Source organism: Tachypleus tridentatus, chromosome 7 (assembly GCF_004210375.1).
Source record: "Tachypleus tridentatus isolate NWPU-2018 chromosome 7, ASM421037v1, whole genome shotgun sequence".
NCBI classification, from domain to species: domain Eukaryota; kingdom Metazoa; phylum Arthropoda; class Merostomata; order Xiphosura; family Limulidae; genus Tachypleus; species Tachypleus tridentatus.
In genome coordinates, this window is record NC_134831.1 from 173,873,518 (window position 1) to 173,891,407 (window position 17,890).

General features: G+C 30.9%; 1 long non-coding RNA gene across 1 annotated transcript; it reads right to left on the reverse strand.

Moving 5' to 3' along the window:
• Positions 1 to 10,211: 10,211 nt before the first annotated feature.
• LOC143257280 (uncharacterized) lies at positions 10,212 to 17,523 on the reverse strand. Its single transcript, XR_013031761.1, has 3 exons — positions 16,901 to 17,523; positions 12,134 to 12,236; positions 10,212 to 10,454 (listed from the first exon to the last, which is right to left on the reverse strand). It is a non-coding gene; the product is annotated as an uncharacterized LOC143257280 (long non-coding RNA).
• Positions 17,524 to 17,890: the final 367 nt, after the last annotated feature.

Genomic DNA, 17,890 nt, shown 5'->3' on the forward strand with positions numbered 1-17,890 from the left:
ATAATTATTATAATGCAAACCTTCTTATTTTTTGCATAGTCTGTTTTATGGTAGACATCATTCTTATATTTTATAGGTTAGCTTTACTGTTTTTTCCCACACATACAAATTCTGTATATATCTCTTCTGTGTTTGAATTAATTATATGTTGCATTAGTAGCTGTATTTTTAACAGATTTAACTAAATGGACATGTTTATTACTATAGGTATAAAGGTGTTCCTTTGTATTGGTTTATTTTGAGTTGAGTTGTTGTATAAGTGAGGCTTCTTTAATTTTGCGTTTGTTTATGTTTGTTTCTTTACTTAGTATATGGGTGTTTTCTGTGGTTATATTGTGTTTATTTGATTTACAGTGTTCGAAACGTGTAAAAGTGACTTTTTGTGTTCTTTGAATCTGGTTTCCATTTTTCTACTTGTTTCTCCATTATAAAAGTCATGTCAGTTATCACATTGTATTTTATAAATAATGTTGGTGTGATGTTTGTCAGTGTAGTTTTTACACAGTAGAGACCTTAGTTTTGTGCCTGGTTTTTGAATGAATTTGGTATTAACTGGAATGTCATATTTTGTCACTAGTTTTTGCCAAATGTTGGTTATTTATTTCCTGATGTAGGGAATATATGGTATGTAGCAGTATATGGTTTCGTGATTTTTTGATTAGTGAGATATATTTACTTTTGTCACTTGATTTTGTCTAGGTGTGTTTGTATAATGTCTTATACGGTTTATGGAGTAAACTTTTTGATGTTGATGAAGTATTGTTTTATTTTGTCTAATTTGTCGTTAATTTTATCTAGTAAGCACAGTTTTATGGTTGTGTTTATTTGGTTTCTTAGTATGTTAAGTTTTTGTTTTGTTCTATGTGCTGAGTCCCAAGGAATGAATATGGGTGATTTTTCGGTGGATTTCTGTTTTAAATTGTATATCGGTTCTTATAATTTTCGGGTCAAGAAATGATACTTGATTGTTTCCTTCTTGTTCACATGTAAAGTTAATGTTGCTATGTACAGAGTTAATGTGATTGAAAAAATAAAGTGTGTGTTCTGTACATATGAATTCCTCAACATATCTGTACCAGTATAGTGGTGAATGTAATGTTGTGCTACTTTAAGTGATCAAAATATGACGTACGGTACCTAAAGTCATCTTTTTTTTCCATCAATTTATGATTTGATACTAACAACCACACATACTTCACTTTGTTTACAAATCAAATCTGTGATCATAAGATTAATTACAGTGTGCTACGGATGCTGTGCTGTCCTCTACGTTCAGCAATTTCGTTATTCCAAATGTTAAAATATTAAAAGTGAATCTTTTTTATATTTAGAATATAAGAAATTACAATTTTTCTTAATTTCTAACAAATATTCATTTCAATAGTTTTATGACCATGTTAATGAAGGTTCAGCCTGAAGTGTTATAACAGTAAAATTCAGGACTTGATTCGTATGGTAACAAAAATGTAGATAGTCACATCAACAGATTCCCGTTTAAAAATAAACAAGCATTCTGTTGTTGTAGAGCAAGAAAAATGAACCAAACAGAGAATTCTCTTTCTGTTTCTATCTTTTTTTTTTTGTAATATTTTCCCGTTATGTGTTTTTATGGGTTTTTTCGGTAAGCAGTAAATTTATATCTCATTTCGTACTTTGTAAATAAACACCTCTACAAGGAAACTAGATTACAAAATATAAACCAGTGTCTTGAAACGTAAAGCAATTCAGAGCCAAAGAGAGAAAGTTTAACAATATAACATACTTTTCATGGCTTTGTTGAAATATTGTGGGGAGGAGTGTCATGGTGCATTAAGACGATCCCAGAAGGTCAACCAGACATGATGTATGTCTACGAGTAGGTTTTAAGGGTCATTGATCTCGAATATGGTATCTCTTTTAATGTTTCGTGTACCCTTCATGATCCGAGAACGCCATTTCCGTACATCATTTAAACGCCAGAGGTACTAAATTTGGCGCACGTGCTCAAGTATCTCATCAGGTGTCCTAATTGTTTTTCATTATGAAAACAACACCACTTCTTCAGAGGTTATCTATGGGAGTGATTAAAGAATACAAATAATAACGGTGTGTTTTCTTTGAGTCGTATTACGAATTTAAAGACATCCTGTCGTGAAGTTTTCTCTTACCCTTAGTAGCTTAGAAATTTAAACTTTACTTTGTCGGTAAAATGGTCTGGTGAAGCTTTTCAGAAATACTTCAGGTACAAATAAAATTATTTTTAAGGTAAAATTTATTCACTCCTAAAACAAAAATTCTGATACAGTTCAAGGTTTTTTGAGAGTTTCAACACTAATGGTAATAATCGACGGTTTGAAATTGACAGAACCAATAATTACTGACGAGTTAAATTAAATGGTGTGAATTTTTATTATTTAAATTAAGATTATATAAATGGTGCTCCCGATGGCTCACCATTAAATCTGATGGATTATAACTCTAAAACTAGGAATACAATACCCTTGGTGGACAGAGCACAGTTAGCTCATTGTGTAACTTTTTACTTAATAACAAACAATGTCTGTGATTGTTTACATCATATTCAATTTTATTAATGATTTCTGAAGATTTATCGTGCAATAAGTTTCTACATCAGCGTAGCAACCAGGTATGAAAAGCTGGAGGGAACATTTAAAACTTGTTTTTGGAAATTTCGCCCTCCCGTGCTTCCATCGGCCACCATTTTGCCATGTTCAATTTCTTTGCGAGCTTCCACGTTGCCTTCCACTACCACCTAAGATTACATCTACGTAATCTCATCGCTTGACCTAAACTAAAAGACACAGATGAAAACTGCATTTATTAAATACTGTCCAAATTTCATCAATTGTCTACGGACATTGTTAAAAAAAAAAGCTATATTGTTATTTATATTAGTATTATTAAACAGCTATTTATTAGCATGGTTATATATTTGGCTTTTCCGCCCTCAAAACAATTTTCTAGAATAAGCAAAAATTTAACATTTACAACTATCCCTACTTTTATTTAACTATAACAATAAAAATAAATACACGACTCTAGGTGGAAAAAAATTCAACACTGACACAGTTACTGTTTGTTAGGCCCGGCATGGCCAGGTGGATTAAGGTGCTCGAATCCTAATGGCGGGTTCCAATCCCAAACTAACCGATAATGCTCGCCCTTTCAGACGTGGGGGTGTTATAATGTGTGGTCATTCCCACTATTCGTCAGTAAAAGAATATTCCAAAAGTTGGAGGTGGGTGGTGATGAGAAGTTGTCTTCCCTCTAGTCTTACACTGCTACATTAGGAACGGTTAGTGCATGTAGCCCTCGTGTATCTTTGCGCGAATTTGAAAGAAACAAATTGTTTGTTAAGAAAATTATTTTGTATCATTTGTTTGTTTTAAAAAATTCAGGTAAAAACATCATACAGAAAAGTAGTGTATTGTTATATCGTCAATTTATTTTTGTTTTTCTACTTCCGAAAAAAATACATTTCTTTTTCTATGTTTTATACTTATAAATAAATAAATGGCTAATAAAATATTATTCATGCACTATTAAAATATAATTTTAGCTTTTGCTTCAAATAGAAAAATGATAATATATATATTTTATCATTTTTAAAGTTATACAAGTTCAAAACCATGAAAGTAAACAAAGAAATGTTTTGATTCACCCAGCTTGTACTGAAAACACATAATAACGCTGTAATATATTTTTAAAAAATCATTATGTACGTTTCATCGATTATCTATAAAGAAAATTTATATAACCCTACTTTAAAATAAAATATTACTTTAAATGCTTGTTATTAATTATAAAAAATGAGCATTTATATAACCCCGAATTAATAAGACGAAATTACGTTAGATACTCGTTTTTAATTATCAAAATGAACATTAGTACACTCTTTTTTAGAAGTATTAAAATACATTCGATGTTCATTGATAATTATGAAAGTTCAACGTTTAGATAACTCTATTTAAAAATACAAATTAAGTTATATACCGGTTAATAACTATTATTAATCAATGTTTATTGACTTATTCAACATGTGTTTATAATACTCATCTTAATTTTGGGTTAGTGCAAAGTGTTGTAACGTGTCAGTGTCGTGTTATTTACCTGTTAAATACCCTAAATTACGTAACCCTAAAGTCAGTAGACTAAGTTCAGATTTCCCATCGTGTAGTTTTACACTAAAAAAATAACAAGAAACTAAAGTCGAAATTGAAGCTTTAATTGTTTGGTAAGTGACATTAAGATGCCATCCATTTGGAGGTTCGCTAATAATATAATTATTTCTAAACTAGTGACTTTATTTTAAAATGGCGGTAAATTACTAAGTTGTGGTACAGTTCAGTTTCCTATATCCTGCTTCAGGCTTTATTTACATACTTATGCAGCCATCTTTATTTTAATATCTTATTGTTGTTCCTAACTCTGTGTGTTAAACAACTGCGTTATTTGCTTTATTATATCACTATTTCTGATTTCTATTATCACACAAATCTATAGTTACTTTAATGAACAATATTATTATTAGGCTTAGTCTTAAAACATTTGATGTATAGGCGTGCTAAAATATCTACAACAGGCAGTTTCCGTCTATTCAGTTAAATACTCTGCCTAAAAAATCTATCAGATAACTAACAAACTTATTTATAGCCTCATATATCTTATGATAATGAAGAAATGTCTTGTAAGTTCTTATAAATTTACTTTAAGTAAATAATTAAGATACTATTGTGAACGTTTGCATAATTTTTAAATAAAGGTTAAAAAGTGGAATATATTTCCATGACGTCGCTTGGTATGGAATAACATAAGTTACAGAATTAGTACAAAAACTGTCTGAGTTAGGAGAAATAAACAGAATAACTTGTAGCGAATACCAAAAGAAAGAATGTGTCAGATATGATATTCTATTTCATGTAGGTGGACTGGGTGACAGCCAGTAAAGGTACTCTAATGGTGTCGAGTATTTAAATAGCCATACGTTATTTTAGTGTTCCTGATAAGTATACTATATTTCTCTGACGCTCTGAGAGCTTCTTCTCAGAAGTTTGGTGCAATGGGGTTGTTTTGTGGTGATCTAATTGCGTAAAGCTGTTCTGAACACAATACTTGAAGTTCTGAGGACCCAGGAACCGAAGATATAAGGCGCAAAGTTAGAAAGTGTATTAACTTAATCATACCTGGATTATGGAAAAGACCCCGACCCCTTATGTTTTGTACCAGCTGTATTTCTTGAACACTTTCAAAATGCAGGGTCAATATCACCCGTCTCTACTGAGAGCCTTGAGACATAGTTATTACTGTTCTCTGTGGTCTGTACTAAGAAACAGTTAAATTACTCCCTGACGTTTTTCACTAGTTACCAACAGTGAGTATTAACTAAGTATCTTATCTCATAATTCTATTCTACTCATTTATTACCTTCAGTTCTACTGTATCGAAAACAACAATCGTTTAAAGTTTGTATATACAACATAAAGAACACTTTATTGCTTTACGTTTTATTTTATAATTGTTAAGAACATTTTAATTATTTCTAATTTCTTTATTGTTTTCTTACTTGTATTATAATATCTCACGACCAGACGTGGACAATTAATTAAATACATATCAAGAGTGAAATGCTGCCAATTGTTAAAGGATCGGATGAAAACACAGTCTCTTAATTCATGTTCAAAAAATATTTCAGTTCATCACGTGAAAAGGTTCCCACTTCTCGAGAGCAGTTTTAAACCTATTTTTTGGGTAGGTTGTGGGGAGTACGAGCTCTCACTTTATTAATGTAATTTAATTGATATATCATTTAATTTTCACTATGCAACTATTGAAGCACTTGATACCAAACAAATTATGTGAAATTGTCTTTTAAGCTGTATTAATTTTAAATACATTATTTTGTTAACCTGGATTCGAACCCGGCACTTCTCTACAGCTGAGCGTTGTGTATCACTTTCAAACAGCAATGTCAAACCTTTAATGAAATTAAAAGAGTGATTAGATAAGACACGTATAAAACCAACCTTATCTTTCTCTTACTATAGACAATGTGTTTTATTGTTACTTCTCTAAAGTTTCAGTACTTAACAGAAATGGTGAACGGGTGGACGTGATGGACTTTCGCGCATAGTTACACGACAGATATTTGCGTTAGCCATCCTCAAAGTAGCAGTTTAAGGCTAGAGGGAAGGCAACTTTTGGGTTACTATTTTTCCCAACAAATAGTTGTATTGACTGGCATATGATAACGCTCCTACGGCTACAAGGGCGAACAGACTCGGTGAGCCGCTGGGATTCGAACGAACCCGCGACACTCCGATTGTGAGTCGAGTACATTAACCACCTGGCCATGTCGGGCCTTCAAAACTGGAGAGTTAGCAGAGAGTATGCTGATTAATTAGTTGCGCTCAGTTTACAGTTAGTTAAGACCTACCAGTAAGGTACTTTGTGATAACCCAAAGTACCATATAATTCCTCTTCTTAGACACGAGGCCGACCCTAATGCGTGATCGTAGAGCTGAGAATCAATACCAGTTTGACTTCAGTTTCTCTTTTGGTAATTTTAATTTTTTTATTATTATTTCTTCGGCTCGGATTCGCTATCGTTAGGCGAGTGGTCCACTATCTCAGATACAGGGTTGACCTATTAGCACTGTTCAAGATTTTGTTTTACACAACAAGGTTGAAACTGTTTAGTTTTATCGTTTTCTGTCAAACCCACAAAGGGAGGCAGTGTTTTTGAGAGCGTTTGTAAATAAGTCATAAATATGAGTCATTACAACCACGGTATAACACGAGAAAAACAAGGGGAAGCAGAACACAATAATGAAGAATCAGCATTGTTTTCTTTGGTGTATTTATTCACCGTGAAAATAGAAGAGAAAATGATAATAACTGTTTTTCAAATACAACACACCAGTTGCAGGAAAAGGTTATTACGACAGGTCACATAATAACTTAAGTCACAATAGTTTGATACAATCCTGTTCAACTTGTATTTCTTGTCACACACGATAAAACAACAAGATGGTTTAAGGTTAGGAAACTTACACAGTTGTTTCGGACGATACACTTTTCAGTTCGTCAGTTACGGATAATATGCGAACGTTTCATTGTGCATTAAAACACAAACTGACCGATAGAATGGCCCATCAAAAATATATTCTTCTTTAAAAAACTGATTAGTTAAAGTATTTTTATAGTATTTATATTTATTTGTATTATCACAGGTAAAAAAAAAAAGTGTTTGAATAGAATAATAGTTTTTCTTGAGCAATACTTTGATTCATTAAAATTAAATACTTAGAGTCTGTATAGGCTAACCGTAGTTCTTAGAGTTAAAAAGTTGACTTCTGTGGGTTTTTAAAAATATGATTTTTGATAAATATGATTTTGCGCATTCTTTCTATGAAACGGGAAATTAAAAGTTTATCACTAGTTGCTGATGTGTCGTTCACGATGTGAAACATTAACATATGAGCTTTTTCACATTGGTAGGCTGTTAGCTCATGAATAACACGATAACATACAGATATATCCTTATTAAATAGCAATCACTGAAGCCGAATATTAAACATTTTTATTTTCTACGACAAGAAAAGTTAATTACAATTACGCTGGCTGGTATGTCTATTAAAACTTACTAATAAAGCTGAGACCAACGTTTCGACCTTCTTAGGTCATCTTGTGTGTTGTTAGACATGCCAGCAGCCCTAAGACACTGGATAAAACACATAATTACATTTTTCTGGTGTTGGATGAATATTTACAATTTTATAAGTTATTAAGTGAAACCATAATTTCACAGTTGTACACATTCAAGTAATTTCGCTGATACCTAGAAAATAATATTTGTTTGTTTTTAATTATTAATTTAAAGTATAACGTACTAAAAGTGTGACGGTTACAGTTACATAATTTAATTGTTTTGATGTTTTATTAGATGACAAGTTTAGACGTTGATTTTTAGGTTGAGCCAGTGTCTTATGTAGTTTGTTTAATAGGTGGAACCAGTTCTGGTGTGTTTTATATAAGAATTTGAACCAATATCCGACATAGCTTATATAAAGATTTGAATCAATTTGTAGTATAGTTTATATACCAAGTTCAACCAATGCACGGTGTAGTTTATTTAGCAAGTTAAATCAATGTAGTTTGTATAAGTTGAACCAACGTTTGATGTAGTTTATATAATAAGCTGAACCAATATATGATGTGGTTCATATAATAATTTGAACCATTGTCTGACGAGGTTTATATAATAATTTGAACCAATGCCTGGCGTAGATTATATAACATGTTGAACCAAGGCCTGATGTTTTTTACATTACAAGTTGAACCAACTCGTGACGTACTTTGTGTAATAAGTTGAACTAATATCTTGTGTAGTTTGTATAATAAGTTGAACAAACGCCTGATGTGGTTTATACAATGGGAACCAACGCTTGACGTGAGTTATATAAAAAGTGGAACATACACCTGACCTTGTTTGTTTAAGAAATTGAAGAAACGCGTTTACGTGGTTTATGTAAGAAGTTTAACCAACGCCTGACGTGGTTTATGTAACAAGGTTAACAAAAGCCTGCCGTTATTTATATAACAAGTTGAACCGATATCCGATTGGGCATATATAACAAGTTCAACAAATGCCTGGAACAATGATTGGAAATCAGTCACTATTTATACATAAATATTGATAATTTTGTTGGTTTTAGCTTTATGAAGACAAACCTATCCTGAATTTCAAGCGTCATTCTCCTTTAAAAGTTTTTTTCATTTGTGATTGTATAACTTTGAACACTCACACTTTGTTACTGTCCGAATTTTTTCTTTCCATTTGGAAAGTCTTTATATTAATTAAACAATATTGTATCACTATGTTTTGTATCAGACACAAAATAGATATTTCTTTTAGTATTTCATCTTTATACATTTGAAGATAGGCTTGTCGCTTTCTGCTTTTACAAATTCTTATTTATTTACCCTTAATGTCACTAGTTATCCATACATTCTATACCCTGTTCACTTATGGTTGGGTAATCTTTATTTATTTTACTTTCTAGGTCTTACAAGATTAATCTGTTTAACTGATCATAATGATAAACTCTGTCTAATGTATTTAGTAATTCAACTGCTTTATGTTTTTCTTGGAGAGAGGGTCTAAAATCAAGTGGTTCCTGTTTATCACTGGCTCTTGGTGTTTATCACTACCAATTAGTATCTCCTCCTTGGTGTTACATTGATTGATTGTCATGCAGACAACAGTCCTTCATACATTTTTGGAGAAGTATTTCAACAGATTAAAAGTAGTTATGTATCATCTTTGTGTATGAATTCGTACAGTAGAGTTCATACTGATATTATGTTTGTTTGAGAAATCTAGTTCAAGATGCGTACCGTTGGTGTATGTTACAATATGTGTTTTCGACAATTTTCTGTGTCTTAAAGTAATTAGCCCTGACACTATAACATATATATATGTATGAAATATTTATAGTGTACTATTCTTGTTGTTTTAAATATCCTAGTTCACATGTAATGATGTATAATACTACTGTTATAATAAACTGTTTAGATAAGTTGTTAATTATTACATCGTGTTATTGTTTTCTTTAGGTATACAATAGGTATATAAAGTTAGGAAACGTATACATTTAAATTTTTATCTTTACGAAACACAATAAAAGAATGAGTAGATATTGTATATGTGTTTCACCAAATGAATGTATTATTGTGTGTATTATTATCACGGATCTTATCATGATATACAAAAAGGACCGTCACGGGCTGGTGGTTGGGGCGCTCGACTCGTAGTCTCAGATTCGCTGGTTAGAATTTCAGTCACGTCTTCCAGCCGTGGAGGGGTGTTATTATGTGACAATCAAAACCATTATTCGTTGGTAAAAGAGTATCCCAAGAGTTGACGGAGGGTGGATATGAATAGCTGCCTCCCTCTATTCTTACACGTTTAAATTGAACCAAAATAAGTTTTCAGTTTATTTGCATCAGTGAACGTCTCATGTCACTAAATGTTTTTCCAAACGTAATTTAATAATTAAAAGATAAAACATTAACAAATTGTGATACAGCTTATACATCTTTTTGTTTCAGTGTGGATAACGTTTTGTGTTTGTGTGTGTGACCGTCACGTTCTTTAAAACTATTTGTGTGTGTGTGTGTTTTCTTATACCAAAGCAACATCGGCCTTGCTGCTAATTCCAACGATGGCTATCGAATCCATTATTTTATCGCTATACCAGCAAGGGACGAACATTTATGTACATATATTTAAATTTTACAAACCTAAAAATGGGACAACATTATGTTACATGATTTAAAATAATTTAGGAAATGAATATTTTGTATAAATAATATAACATGTTTACACTTGACATTGCAATCATGGAAATAGTGCAGTAGCCCTCTCGAATCACATCCGGCCAGCAAAGGTCACACTGTGAAATGCAAAGTAATTTTAGTGTTTCAAAAATATGCACGCAGATTCCTTTACAATATTGTACAAAAGTGTTAGGACAAAGTCAATAATTAGATTTCAGTCTTCTTTGAAAGAACAATGGAAGAACCTTCACATTAGCTTATAGGTTATTTTCTTTGTATGTGACATTAAATCACATAATTCTTTCAGTAAAAAAGTGAAGTGTATCAATAGTGCACTTAAAATATAATAAACTTTACACAACTACTTGAAATGAATATTAAATTTAAGCACTTTATAATGCACATGACTGTATTTTGCACTGATATATAGAAGTATATTTTAAATGATCAACTGAAGGACATGAGTCTTTATCACAGATGTAACATCAAAAGTTTTATTTATCTTTATAATTAGTGCAACAGAAACTTAATGGAAGTGTGTGAGTTGAGCAAACAGTTAATACTTTATGTGGCCTACTTTTGTTTAAATTACTGCAAACAGTCTTTCAGGCATTGTTGCAACATATTTAATCAAAGTGTTCTTTGGGATTTTACATGAAGTGTCTCTAATGGATTACTATAAAGTGTCTTTTGAAGTAACGTTTGATTTCTTTAGTTTTTTATCAACCAAATCCCAGACTTTTTCAGTTTCGTTGTGATCCGGACTCTGTGAGGACCATTGCATCATTTTAAAGACTACGGCATCTTCTTTCTTAGCCAAATAATTTCTGCATAGGTTGGATGCGCATTTTGGATCATTATCTTCTTGTTATTATAATCCATTACAAATAATATCAAACTATGATGGATTAGTGTCTGATTGTACTTGGTATTGTAATCCATTATACATAAATATTCAAACCATGATGGATCAGTGTCTGATTGTACTTTGTATTATAATCCATTACAAATAATATTCAAACCATGATGGATCAGTGTCTGGTTGTACTTGGTATTATAATCCATTACAAAAAATATCAAACCATGATTGATCATTGTCTGATTGTACTTGGTATTATAATCCATTACAAATAATATTCAAACCATGATAGATCATTGTCTGATTGTACTTGGTATTATAATCCATTAAAAATAACATTCAAGCAATGATGGATCGGTACCTGATTGTACTTGTGCTGGTTCATTATTCTATACATCTTCGTGAAAATAAGGTATCTTGATATATAATTTAAACCCTTGAGATACAGTGTGTGACAAATAGACATATATTCTGGTATTATACACATGCAGAAGATAACGGTAGTTTTTCGTGCAGTTTTCTATCTTGTTTTTAAGTCAATGTATCAATAAAATTCCCAGTAATCTAAAATATATCAGCAAATCTTGAATGTCGGTGTTGAAAATTTTCAACAATAAATATTGATTTTGTTGTATCTTATATGTGTCATATAACACACCTGTTTATATTGTACTAAATTTAGAAAAAAAAAAAAGACACATTAAATATAGCTTCTTGATGTAGATAATTTCATCAATGGCTACTTCACGACATTAAGAGAAAAAACTGGACCAGATGGTGGTGTTAATCACAGGTCGGTGAATTAGTTTTGATTATTTGTTTTAACATTATAAACCTCTGATATGATAAATTTAAAATAAAATAATCAACATCTTATTTATATTTTTCCATTTATTATAACTGTGAAATAATTTCTTCTTTTATAAATTTACATACATTAATGGATATCTAATCATTTAGGTTCACGTTTAGGGATAGAAAGAGCCACTGCCGTGGTGTTCTCACTCCCGGGATCGAGGCTTGCTTTGACTAGAAAAAACTAGAAAAATTTGAAAAAATGTGGTTCAGAATGTAAAGCACTTTGACCTTATATTCTAAAGGTTTGGCCAAACATTATATAACACAGAAGTATTTAATGCATTATCTGAAGGTTTGACCAAACATTATATAATATAGAAGCATTTAATAAATTATCTGAAGGTTTGACCAAAAATTATATATCATAGAAATATCTAACACATAACAAATGTTTAAATAATTGTTGCTGATAATGTACTAATTTATAAATTATGCCATATTGGTTTTTAACTGCAGGAAAATATGTTCATACAAATTGGAACTGTTGTAACCAGGATGGAGATATTATTGAAAAGGGCACTTGTGGGTGTGTCCTAGTTTGACTTTTAATCGATATTATGGGAGTGAATAAATAAGCAGATACTTAGTTCTATTTCCAAAATTTGTCTATTTTTTGATATATACGTAACTGGTTTCAACTTGAAAAATATGTTTAATAAACAAAACGAATATACAAAGAAATAAAAAAGAGAAACAAGTGTTACTAAGAGTTTCAAAGTTTTGTTCGACAACCTGAAAATTGAGTGGACACATGGCTAACATTCAAATATTTTTATATTCTTAACTAATACATTTATTTTATTTCATGCAAATGTTTATTTATTTCTTTGATACTTAATAAAAACACAAATATTTTTAGATAATCTCTATATTTGTAAATTTACATCATATAACATAAAATCATTAATCTCTTCTTATAAAAATATTATACTTACCATGCCTCTTTCTATATAGATAGATTTTTATAAAAATATTATAGAATGATTTCGAATTGTTTTAATGAATTTTAAGTTTAAAATTTTGTATTCGTATTTAAATATAAACATTTTTGTTTTAGATTATACGTATTTAAAAAAGAAATAGACTTATTTCAAAAAATAAACCACAACTTTAATTTCTGAAACAGGAATGTCACTACAGCCATGTTATGATATCAAAACCATGTGTTTGTGTTTGGAGTATAAAACTAATCTTTTAGTGACAAAATAAAACAATATTTCTTATATATTTGAATACATTTTTAAACTCAAAATATATTAATTAAAAACTTATATAAATATAAACATAATTATTTTTACATATTATTCTTGTGTCTTTGATCTTTTATCGTTTTACATCCCAGGAAGATGAGGATGGAAAATATCAACAACAGACATTTTACCTCATGTAATGGTAAATACTTCTGATGTTGAACAGATTATTCTTTATGTTTAGGTAAAATAATCCAAAGTATAGTCTAGATGGAGATTTTAGCATAACGTCGTGATAACATGTGACGCATAGTGAAACGAATATTGTTTAAAAAGTGAGAGAGAGTTAGTTAGTTAATGAGTAATTGAATGTATTAGTGAACACAGTTTCAAAACATAGAATTTTTTCGATGCACTGCAGTAACCCTCCACTACAGTAAATATTCTTGCGTAATTTCACCACATAGTATTTATACCTCTATACCTCCACTCCAAAAATATAGTTTTATTGTTAACACGGTACTCTGTCATCTTTACTAAATCACTACAGTGAGCATTCTTTAAAATAACTACGATAGATTTCTTCGTTTACTGTTTTTGTCTTGGTGTAACTACGCACACACTCAAAATGCTTTTTATTTATTAATAATCCGAGAAAGTAATTTAATGTTGATATAGGGTTTAATGTAAACATTAAATATCATGTTTTATTTATAACACATAAATATGTTATATTTAACATTAATCTGTTAACTTATGTATAAAGCACAAACCAATAGGTTATCCAAATTTACTTTCACTTTAATCTGAAGTATCAGTTGCAATTTTTATTTACTGTGGTAATAATTGTTTTTAATGTGAAGTGTCGTTTGAAATCTGTGTGAATTTGAATAGAACGGAATACTTTGATTGACGTCATCTTCTCACCAGGGACGTGTCTGCAGACTCACATCGCTAAAATACGGGTTTCGATGCCCATGGTGGATAGAGCACAGATAGCTCATTAATTCCAAACAAACAGCCATCCAAACTGATGTCACCAACAGTTACGTTTAGTAAATACTAGTTTTGATATAAGTTTACTTTATTACAAATTACAGCTATTACACTTGTGTATACTCGCACCTGTTCTAAAAACATTCTTACGTACCATAAAAGATGTAACTTGTGATAAAATATTATTCGTAAATAATACTTTAAATATTTTACCTGTAAATATGTATTTTTATTTTCAACTGATTTTTATTTTACAGTCCTGCAACTATAGAAACCAACATCTATTCAACTGTTGGATTAGACACGAAGGAAGTACGTGAAAAGTGCATCAGTTTGTTGGTATATTACTATAATACGATTTAATTAGTTAAAACTAGAAAAAGTCAGTGTATTCATGTACAATACTAGTTATTGTTGTTAATTAAAATCAAAGATATTGTTTGTTTCTGATGGCTGTTTATATGATATAGACTTATAATTTAACTTTTTATTTACTAACTTGTGTTTATACTGTTTATTACAACCTTAATTCATTTACGTAGTAATGTTACAACATGAAGAGTTAATAACTAAACGTAAAATGGATGAATCACTTATTTCATATGCAAAATAACTATTGAAACCCAACATAAATTAGTGACATTCGTTACAATATAGTTTTATTTCAGTTTTCTTTTATTTGTGAGTCAAATGTTACCAGAGACCTTCTCTCCAACAAAGTAATGGATCCATTAGTGAGCAATTTATACATAAAAAATGGTTTTAAAGTAATGTTGACCGTGTAGATTTATGTATCGCTATGATAAACACGCTGCACAGAATATCTTAGTAGTCTTCTGGTGGTACAATGGTAGTTTATGAACTTATAACTCCAAAATGCGGCGTTCGATTCCGCACATAACAAAACTAATCAATTAAGTCATTCTCGTCATGTGACACGCTGTCTTGTGTTCATACTTGTAAATACGCTTATGAAGCCTTGTTGTAATATTCCTCTTAAGATAACTAGGTATATTTTTTAAAATTCAAATGATTCTAATAATAATGAAATTCATACGAAAGGTTACATTTAATAACACATTTTAACGAATTCTTAAACTTATAAAATCTTTTTAATATTTTCATATTATAAAACCATTAGAAAAATAATTTAAAGATAATTATTTCTAAAATTTACACCAAGTTAGTGTGTTTGTTTGTTTGTTTTTTTGAATTTCGCACAAAGCTACTCGAGTGCTATCTGTGCTAGTCGTCCCTAATTTTGCAGGGTAAGATTAGAGGCAAGGCAGCTAGTCATCACCACCACCCAAGGCCAACCTTGGGATACTCTTTTACCAACGAGTAGTGGGATTGGCCGCCACTTTATAAGTACTTAATGTAATAGACTTACGTTAAAAAGCAAAAGAATGTAAATCAACTTCGGACACCAGGACCATGTAGAAACAGATCTGTAACAGCTCTTGTATTAAAGGTAGTAAATAAAACGCGTCCTTCAGTAACATGTGAAAATTCTCAAACACAGGTTAGTGACAAAAGCCAGACCTTTCTCTCCTTCCATTTTATTAACAAGGTTATAAATGTTTGTGTATGAAATAAATATACTCACGTTAGGTCTCTAAAAGGGTTTTGTTTCAAGAGTAAATCACACACAACTTAAGAGTAACAATTATTTGTATTTGTTGCTTTAAACGTTCATATGTGATGCTGTGCTGTAGCCTACAGAATGCATCATTCTTCTCGCGATTCTTGGCATATGCACATTTTACTGACGTCACGACAATACACTACTGTACAGTAGTGTCAGTGGTTAAAACAGGTGACCACTCCATATCAATAATTGATATGATATAAATATTTATGTAATATTTAAATACAAACCTTATTTTTAACTTTCAAACATAACACATCAGTTACTGGACTTCTTCAAATCTATATATTATAGATAATGAAAGACGTAGCTCGTAAGAATCCACTTCGTCGTGGGTAACAACCAGAAGAGGTCGCCACTCCATCGCTTTTCTTGCTTCTGATGAGGCTTTGTTTATCATTGGAAAAACTCTGTTGACAGATGACGCTAGACTCATCTCTTGCTTATTTTTCAGCCGTAATAAACGTATTCCAGGAAATAAAGTCTTACTTCATAATTTATTCTGTTTAATCTGTTGTTATTTGTCGTTTAAAATATTTACATTCAGATCGCTCCAAATAGTAACTGTCAAAGAAGATCTTAAAATGATTCATCACGTGGTTACTTAAACCTATAGTTCAGTACTAGCAAATTATACTTCCTGTGTTGTTTTAACATGTTTCGTCCTACATATTGTCTGTTATAATAATCGATTTGCTGGTAGTTAATGTAGTGTTTTATCTCATCTAAGTCTCCTGGTTGACTGTCGTAATCGTTAAGTTACAATAAAACTTACTCCAGTTATAATCAACTTATCTTAGCTTAATTGTTGTCAGTTCTACCCATGGAACTGAATAACAATAACACTTTCACATACTTAACTGTAACGATTATAGGTTTACATTGTCTATTGTTTTCTTTTGTTTCATTAAGAAAACATTCCATAACATCACTTTGTCATTATACTGTATAACCCAACTATATTTCAACTATGTTATCCGATATTAGAAATAATAGCAATAAGTTACTTACAAAAAGATTAGGCGAGACACGTTTGGCAGACTCATCACCTGGGTGGTCATTGCTGTTCTTCAAAAATTCATCTGGTGATGGTTGTGACTCATTTCAGCTCAGGGAGAACTATCTTCGAGCCCACAAAGAACGAACTTTGAGGTCGTGACAACTGACTTTCGATCTTCAAACAAGACTTTTTATACAAACACTTTCTGGTATTATTACGATGTTCCAGATAGTAAACACATTTACCTGCAAGTAGTTCTGACACTCAATTGGTCATTTTTTCTTGAATGTTTTGAAACACTAAAATACAAAACCGCTGGTTCATTGGTTGCAGATAAAGTGGGCAAATTGGCAGTCTTCTCACTTGTATCCATACTCACACTTTTGAAATAGATACTACATCAAAGTCCCGACTTTTTTATCTTGGCAGTTTTGTACACGATAATGTAAACATTCGCCGAAGCTTCTCCATGCTGTGACGTGGCCAGTCTGTCGTAAACAATCTCAGTTCGGTCTCTCTAAAATGCTTTAGTAACTCTTATTATGACCTTGAGAGCGTTACTTGTTGTTAGTATAAACAGGAACGTTTCGTGACATGTCTCTCTTCTTAGGAAATCTCAGTTATATAATAATTTTGTCTATGTTTTGTGAATATAAATCACACTCTTCCTTAATACTAATAATTGTTCAAAACTTGAAACATTTGAAAAGCCGCAAAATACTTCAATAAACATTATATAGATTCTTCAATAAATCAGGAATATTATACAGTTATATTGAATATACACAAGACATAACTGACACTTCCAATTAATATTTAAAGTCTAAATAAAGATTTAAATTATTAATTAACCATACGACCTACCACTATTGGTTTATTCGGTCATAATTATATTTATAATATCTATGAAGTCAAAGTAGTATTTCCACTTTAAAAAGAAATCTTATCTAACACCAACAGTCTAGACACTAAGTAAATGTATAAATCAGTATATGTATGTA